The sequence below is a fragment of the Sinocyclocheilus anshuiensis genome, unplaced genomic scaffold (genome assembly GCF_001515605.1).
Source record: "Sinocyclocheilus anshuiensis isolate Anshui unplaced genomic scaffold, SAMN03320099.WGS_v1.1 scaffold964, whole genome shotgun sequence".
Classification (NCBI taxonomy): Eukaryota; Metazoa; Chordata; class Actinopteri; order Cypriniformes; family Cyprinidae; genus Sinocyclocheilus; species Sinocyclocheilus anshuiensis.
Genome location: NW_015552666.1, coordinates 1,267,426 through 1,277,044, shown reverse-complemented (window position 1 = coordinate 1,277,044; position 9,619 = coordinate 1,267,426). Strand labels below are relative to the sequence as shown.

Here is a 9,619-nt window from a genome sequence, read left to right as displayed (position 1 = left end):
ACACCCAATATGCTAGTAATATGCATGCTAATAAGCAATATTCAGTAGTGTTCCCTAATCTTAAGTGTTACTATTCTTTTATATGGATAACACATTACTAGCATAAACAGACTCTTACTGTGCATTTCTATGGAAATACAATAGAGATAAGTAATAGCAGTAAATGGATAAATATCTGTTCGATAATCCTGTGGGGGCCGTGACATTGTCAACAGGTTTAAGACTCATTGCTTGAGCCACATGATGTTCAGTTCATTTTGAGAAGCAAAACTTATCTGCGACAAGTAAAAAGTTAGTCAGATGACTGGTGACTTTTTGCTGACTTGTTATTTGCTGTAACTATTTTCTTAATTAGTCACATTCAACAGTGTTACTGATTTGGCCAGTAAAATTCTCCACCCTAACATGACATAAAATATACAGTGATTCTAAGCAAATAACATGCATTATCAGATTAAAGGTTATTATAATCTGTCACATCCTTGTGGGTTTGGTCGGTGAAAACTTAGTTCTGCTATGACAACTCTCAGAGAGTTTAGCATGGTAATATACATGGCAATGTCAATGTGTTTGGTCTTGGTGGAATAGATCTGCTACGTTGCTGCCGTTACAGAGCAAGTATGTGTGTGTGTGTGTGTGTGTGTATAAAGGGTGTGTGGGTATATATATATATATATATATATATATGTGTGTGTGTGTGTGTGTGTGTGTGTGTGTGTGTGTGTAAATATATGTATATGTATATACACACACACACACCCATTCATACTGCTTTTACTTTATCATTTTATTATCATATACTGTCACTCACATAATAGTTTATAAAAGTTGATGTAGATCTGTTTGTTTACTGTTGTGTTCATATTATTATTATTAGTCTGGCTACAGAAACTACTGTATATGCTGTCTTTCTCTATTTACATTTTATAATACATTCATTACAAATGTTCCATTTCTCATGAAATCTGACAAAACTTGTATAGAGGTATTTTCAGTTTTTCTAATATTTTTGCAATTACAATTAGATGAATTCATCTTTTAGCTGGTGATACATTGTATGTTGTAGCTGTGAATAATCTAAAACAGTGCTTGTCAGTCCAAATTTATAGACCTGATTCATCTGAAAAATTCATTACTAGACAAATGACCCATGACAAGTGTGTCAGATTATTAATGTGCGATGTGAAGGGCATATTTATATTTGCTACTAATAATTAAATATGATTTGGTAACCTCCTCCCACTTTTTAAATGGTTTGTCATTTTTTGAGGATTATTCTCTGCCCAAATAAACTTTAAATTAAATTAAAATGCATCCCATTTTTTTAAACATTAAAAGTTTTGACTTAAAATACCATTTTGGGCAGAATAAAAATTTTAATGATTTGCTCTACCTGCAATTTTAAGGAGACTGTGCAGGTCTGCTTTGATTGCAGTGGTAAACACAAATCAATGGTAAAACATAATCTTATAGCAATTATGCATAGTAAGCCAACGTGAACATGTAATAAACCCTGTTCTTTTATTGGGGACGGGTCATAAACTGTTGAGCCACACCCAGATTTATGCTTGTTACCCCATTACACTTCTTTATCAGAATTCTCAGGTCACTGTCAGATTATTCAACATGCAAGAGACTTGAAACTGTAAACAATTAATTATTTTATAATGATATTTTTGCATGTAAAGGGTTCATTTTGACAGGTCGACTATATGTTATACAATAAATAATTATGACAAAAGTAAAGGTCAAAGCTTAATTTTATTCCCATGGCTTTTGTTTTTCACAATGGAGAAGACTCCTTGAATAGACCACGTTCCTGACGGTCACGATCAGGCTCAGGGAATGCACTTTATTTGTTCAACATTTACTTTGTTTACCTGCTTAGTTTTACAGTTTTACTACAACTGCCTTTTGTCTGCAGTGAACTAACAATTCAAACATTTCAAACAATACATCAAAGCCAGATGTCTTACCATTTTTATTTATTTATTTATCAATAAAAAACAACAACCTCCAGGAAATATGATAAGACTGGATTTTATATTGCACTAGCATTTTACTTTTGATAGAATTCACAAAATTATTCTAATTCAAGAGGATTTCAAATTTGAATTAGGTGGTTGAAAACATGCAAAACTACGGTGGCTGAGAGAGCTGCGAATGAAAAAACACATGCAAATGAAGAAAACATCTTCATCAATTTGACAACATACGCGCTGCAAATGCTCACAACACAACCAAATAAAGAAACGTGCTGCAAAAACAGAATGTGTGTGTGTGTGTGTGTGTGTGTGTGTGTGTGTGTGTAAATATATGTATATGTATATACACACACACACACCCATTCATACTGCTTTTACTTTATCATTTTATTATCATATACTGTCACTCACATAATAGTTTATAAAAGTTGATGTAGATCTGTTTGTTTACTGTTGTGTTCATATTATTATTATTAGTCTGGCTACAGAAACTACTGTATATGCTGTCTTTCTCTATTTACATTTTATAATACATTCATTACAAATGTTCCATTTCTCATGAAATCTGACAAAACTTGTATAGAGGTATTTTCAGTTTTTCTAATATTTTTGCAATTACAATTAGATGAATTCATCTTTTAGCTGGTGATACATTGTATGTTGTAGCTGTGAATAATCTAAAACAGTGCTTGTCAGTCCAAATTTATAGACCTGATTCATCTGAAAAATTCATTACTAGACAAATGACCCATGACAAGTGTGTCAGATTATTAATGTGCGATGTGAAGGGCATATTTATATTTGCTACTAATAATTAAATATGATTTGGTAACCTCCTCCCACTTTTTAAATGGTTTGTCATTTTTTGAGGATTATTCTCTGCCCAAATAAACTTTAAATTAAATTAAAATGCATCCCATTTTTTTAAACATTAAAAGTTTTGACTTAAAATACCATTTTGGGCAGAATAAAAATTTTAATGATTTGCTCTACCTGCAATTTTAAGGAGACTGTGCAGGTCTGCTTTGATTGCAGTGGTAAACACAAATCAATGGTAAAACATAATCTTATAGCAATTATGCATAGTAAGCCAACGTGAACATGTAATAAACCCTGTTCTTTTATTGGGGACGGGTCATAAACTGTTGAGCCACACCCAGATTTATGCTTGTTACCCCATTACACTTCTTTATCAGAATTCTCAGGTCACTGTCAGATTATTCAACATGCAAGAGACTTGAAACTGTAAACAATTAATTATTTTATAATGATATTTTTGCATGTAAAGGGTTCATTTTGACAGGTCGACTATATGTTATACAATAAATAATTATGACAAAAGTAAAGGTCAAAGCTTAATTTTATTCCCATGGCTTTTGTTTTTCACAATGGAGAAGACTCCTTGAATAGACCACGTTCCTGACGGTCACGATCAGGCTCAGGGAATGCACTTTATTTGTTCAACATTTACTTTTGCTTAGTGCTTAGTTTTACAGTTTTACTACAACTGCCTTTTGTCTGCAGTGAACTAACAATTCAAACACAATACATCATACATCAAAGCCAGATGTCTTACCATTTTTATTTATTTATTTATCAATAAAAAACAACAACCTCCAGGAAATATGATAAGACTGGATTTTATATTGCACTAGCATTTTACTTTTGATAGAATTCACAAAATTATTCTAATTCAAGAGGATTTCAAATTTGAATTAGGTGGTTGAAAACATGCAAAACTACGGTGGCTGAGAGAGCTGCGAATGAAAAAACACATGCAAATGAAGAAAACATCTTCATCAATTTGACAACATACGCGCTGCAAATGCTCACAACACAACCAAATAAAGAAACGTGCTGCAAAAACAGAAACGCGCTGCAAATTCTCACAACACAAACAAATAAAGAAATGCGCTGCAAAAACAGAAACGTGCTGCAAATGCTCACAACACAACCAAATAAAGAAACGTGCTGCAAAAACAGAAACGCGCTGCAAATACTCACAACACAAACAAATGAAGAAACGCACTGCAAAAACAGAACCGTGCTGCAAATGCTCACAACACAACAAAATAAAGAAACGTGCTGCAAATAGGCACAGACCACATCGGAAATGTTTAAGGGAACCGCAAAGTGACAAACATGGCTGGGACATGTTTATCAATGTTTGCTCTGAAAGGTGAGATTTTTGTTTATTTTAACATCCTGATCATACGATTCCTTTGCTTCTTCTTCTTTTTTTTCTTTTTTCTTTCTTTTTTTTTAATTATTAGCGTAAATAAGCTGACGAAATACACAATTACTGTAACTGTGAAAGCATGCAAGTTGGCTAACTTACTTTACAACTTCCCTTACAAAAATTAACCATATGGTTTTACTATTAAAATTTATTAATTAATAAATACATTTATTATGTAAAAAATAAATAAAAACAAAAAAATGGTTACTATAGTTAAACCATGCTAACCATCAGTTAACCATGGATTTACCACACTAACCATAGTTTAACCATGGTATTTGTACAACTGTGGTTATACAAATGGTAATCAATACGAAAAAAAAACATGGTTCATTTTCGTTTTGTTGGGGTCCTCCCGTTGTGGTCTGTACTTGTGTTTCTTTATTTGGCTGTGTTGTGAGTATTTGGAGCGTAGGTACACCAATGGTAATCACCAAAAAAATGGTAATGGTAAAATGGTAAACGCCAAAAACATCATTACTACACTTTTACTATAATAAAACCATGGTTAATTTTCATAAGGGTGGTTGGGGTCTCCTTGAAACATTTCCATTGTGGTCTGTGCTACATGCAACACTTTTCCGTATTTGGTCATGTTGTGAGTCTTAGCAGCGCGTTTCTGTATTTGCGGCACATTTCTGTGTTCAGTTGTGTTGTGCTTATTTGCAGCGCGTTTCTGTGTTTGGTTGCGTTGTGAGTATTTGCAGCGCATGTGTTGTCAAACTGATGATGCTTTCTTAATTTGCAGGTGCTTTTTCTATTTGCATGTGTTTTCTGTAGTTGCAGCACATTGAGCTCTCTCGGCCACTGTACAAAACTGCTGGAAAAACACATTTTTGTAATTAAATGTCAAAATATCATAGTTAAAATAATTAGGTATGTTATTTAGGTATGTTAAAATATTGTTTAACAATGTTTTGAAATGTTGATATAGCCTAATAATATTAATTTCTGTAATTTTACAAAAGAGATGGAATCTATCCAGCTAATACCACAAAATGTCACATTAATATCATAAAATCCATTGCTAAAACATTCTAATGTTTGTGATGTGGTTTTCCCACCAAAATAACAGTTCCTGTATGTTTGTAACAAAAATATTCCAATTTTAGACATAGTGACACTTTACCGTTTGTCAATAGCCGCTGAATCCCTTTTATTAAGACATTTATAATAGGGAGACAACGATGTGATGCATAGTAGGAATTAGGTTTGCAGTAGACTAAATTCTTTTAGCAACATGCTACCGCTCTATTTAGCAGGTACTGAAGCGTTTACCTAGCTTGGTACTGAAGGATCTCATCCAGTAGAGGGCGATGATGCAACTGTAATACTGTAACGCCAGTAGAAGAAGGTCACACCAGAATTTCAGCACAGTGCCAGAGCCTACAGTTGATTTTTCAGTGCTAGATCAAGTTAAGGAAATAAAAGTTACGACTTCTTTCTTTGCGTGAACATTTGGGCGGTGTTATGCAAATCTTCCCAGATAGTGATGTAGGTATGTGGGGGCGTGTTAGAACGAGGCATTTTAGGTAGGCGTGGCTGACTCTTAACTTTTATAAAGAATATCTCTTTGGATTTGAGACTTTAGTCTTTGCAACTTTTACAGATCTTCTTTATGCACCAAGAGGCCCCACAAAGAGAAAGGAAAAATTGAAATCGCATCATATGACCCCTTTAGAAGGAAACTGGTCAGGCTGTGTGCAGATATACTGATGGCTCTATGAATCCACTCGATGGAAAAGCAGCAATAGGGATAAGTATCCCTCAGTTATGTATTAAACAAGGTTTTCGATTGCCAGATAACATGTCAGTCTTTTCTACGGAATTAGTAGCAATTTTGTGGGGCCTTGGGTGGGTGGAGGGACAAAGACCTGGAAGAAATGTTTTATGATCTGATTCCACTGCAGCACTAATGGCAATTAAGGGCAGGAAGAGTGAGGCCAGACCAGATTTAATAATTGAAATTCTGGTTGCACTAAATCGGGTGATAAAAGTGTGAAATATAGTGGGATTTATGTGGGTTCCAGCACAAGTAGGGATTCAGGGGAATGAAGTGGCTGATGAGATGGCAAAAAAAGCTACACACAAGAGTGAAGTTGATTTGAAAGTAATGTATGGAAGAGTTGAGTGCAAGAGTATTATACAGCAAAAAATAAAGCAAATATGGCAGAAAGAATGGGAAGAAGGAAATAAAGGTAGACATTATTTTTCAATTCAGCCTACATTAATGCACACATCATTCACAAGATTAGAGATGAGGGATAGTGTGGTAATCACTAGATTAAAACTGGGGCATTGTGCACTGAATTATGGCCTGGCAAGGGTTGGCAAGCATCCAGACGGCAGATGTTTGTGTGGAGAATTAGAAACCGTGAAGCATGTAGTAATGGAGTGTGAAATTCTTCGTGCTGCAAGAAACCGCATGTTTTCTGATCTGTTGGAATCCGGAGTCTCATCTTTATCTTTAAAATCGATTCTTGAAAATAAGGAATATGAAGCAACAAAGGTTGTTATAAGTTTTTTACTCCACACTGGTCTTTATTTGAGAATTTAATCTATGAGAAGGAGTTCTTCAGATGAACTGAGGAGAGGGAGATGGAGTTCTTCAGATGAACTGAAGAGGGCAGCAATACGCCTTTGAAGCATCTAAGCTGCCGCAAATCACACTAGAAGAAGAAGAAGAAGAAGAATTTCAGCACAGCAGCATGTGAATGTTTTGCTTCCTTGCTTGTCAGTAATTTTGGTCATTTACCTAATATTATATTGATGTTTGTAACATTTGTTTCTAGAAGAAGATGGCCGCGCAGGCTATACGTCTTTTCCGTAAAATGGATGGTCTGTTTGCTGTGTACAAACCGCAGGGAGTTCACTGGAAACATGTTCGTGACAGCATAGAGTCCAATTTATTAAAAGGTAGTGTCTGTGTCACTTGTAAATTAAATGCTTATAGATACATTATGAATTAATTTAATTGTGATACACGATTATCAGTGCAACTGAAAACTGCGTCTTTCTCTCTTTTCCTTCTGTCCATTTTCCTCTCATCATCCTCTTGAAGCGCTGAACTCCTGTCCTCCACCAGCTCCTCAGCTTGCAGTGCAGTTCCAGCTTCTGTCCAGTGGAGAGAACAGCAGCAGCTCCAAAGATCTCGCATTATCACCCACTATGGTCCCCACTCTGGCAGACCATCCTCTAGGTTAGTGGGTAAACCTTAAAAAATATGTCCAGGTCCAGTGTTGCCAACTAATTTTCAGGGGAAGTTGCTAAAGGAAGGTCGATTTGTTGGTGAAAGTTTCTGAATTACGTTGTGACGTCATTGCGCGATGACGTCATTACGTAATCGTGACGCAAAATTTTGTCACTACATCAAATGTCAGCAAAAAATATATTTTTGTTAATTTAGATATGTTCTTAAAATAATATAAATGCATAATGTTAAAATATAAATAACTATTTTTATATACAACATTGAATTATTGAACACTTTTTTAAACAATTGAATGACGAAAAAGTTTTTTTTTTTATTAGCTAGTAAACTACTAAAACTACACAATTTGAACAATTATAGTTTTAAGCAGTGTATTTACCTGCATTTTAAATTGCACATTGTATTTTGTGTTTTTGGGTTATAGGGTTACAACAGATAATGGATAACGGATAATGTCCTGGAAAATTACTAGTACCTTTTTCATTTTTCTAGATATTTTTCTTACAGAGTACTAACTAATCAACAATCACAGGTACAAGCTACTAACAAGGTGTATCATAAATGAACAATTATTAAATTATTATTATTATCAAATTGAACAATTGCAAGTAGCAATAACTTAATTCACGTGATGTGTGTACTGCTACCAAATAAAATTAAAAAAAATAGCTAAATTTGTTGCTAGGTGCTTTTGGAAGAAAAATTTGCTAGGGTAGTCTGAAAAGTTACTAAATTTAGCAACAAAATTGCTAAGTTGGCAACACTGTCCAGGTCACATAAAAAAAGCCTACTTTAGAACAATCAAGAATTAAAGTGTTATTTTTTCTTTTTCGTTTTGTTTTTGTTTTTTAATTGGCATACATTAAAGGCAGTGCAACAAATACTACCATAATGTATTTATAATGTACTACATTATTTAAATTCAGTGCTGAGAATTGGGGGCACACATTTGTCATGAAATAATGCAATATAATCTTAGTTATACTATATAACTACTATATATATATATATATATATATATATATATATATATACATATACAGTATCTCACAGAAGTGAGTACACCCCTTATACAAGCTGTACACTCACTACTTTACATTGTAGCAAAGTGTCATTTCTTCAGTGTTGTCACATGAAAAGATATAATCAAATATTTACAAAAATGTGAGAGGTGTACTCACTTCTGTGAGACACTGTATATATATATATATATATGCAACCCTTCTGACTGATGCATAACTATGAATCAATGAAACTAATGAATTCCTCTGAAGTGACAGGGCCGCAGTTTCATAAGGTTCACGTCGGAGTTGGTCATCGATTGGATGCTTTTTCCTCTGGGGTGTTGGGTAATCAAAAAATATCAACTCTTGAGTTTTCAAGTGATTTATTGTAGGATGTGCTCTGTGCTCAATCCTCTCATGTCTCTATCTCAGTTTTAGGTGTTGGGAAAGGAAATGGAGTGCTAGAGCATCTGTGAAAATCACATGTAACCAGGGTAAAAGTTTGTTATATTTTATATGTTATATTATGTAATAATTCATCTCACATTAAACTGCTATTCCATTATTTATTTGACTGCCTATATAGTTTCCACTAATTGATTCTGAATCCATAGTAAGAAATGAACAAATCAGAACTCTGAGCAGATGTGTAGTAGACAATTTTATGCAGACTGTTGTTGTGTTTGTTTTATATATGAAGGACTACACGCTTGAGGGGGAGTTTGGAAAAGCCACTGATAATTTCACTGACACAGGCCGAGTCATAGAAAAAACTACATATAGTAATTTGTACATTACAATATCGTAACTATCATATTTGTGTATATACAGTGGGTACGGAAAGTATTCAGACCCCCTTCAATTTTTCACTCTTTGTTATATTGCAGCCATTTGCTAAAATCATTTGTTAATTTTTTTTTCCTCATTAATGTACACACAGCACCCCATATTGACAGAAAAACACAGAATCGTTGACATTTTTGCAGATTTATTAAAAAAGAAAAACTGAAATATCACATGGTCCTAAGTATTCAGACCCTTTGCTCAGTATTTAGTAGAAGCACCCTTTTGATCTAATACAGCCATGAGTCTTTTTGGGAAAGATGCAACAAGTTTTTCACACCTGGATTTGGGGATCCTCTGCCATTCCTCCTTGCAGATCCTCTCCAGTTCTGTCAGG

General features: G+C 34.2%; 1 pseudogene; it reads left to right on the top strand.

The window, feature by feature from the left end:
• Nucleotides 1-6,840: 6,840 nt before the first annotated feature.
• LOC107667319 (probable tRNA pseudouridine synthase 2) overlaps nt 6,841-9,619 on the top strand; it is a 5,855-nt pseudogene continuing 3,076 nt past the window's right edge.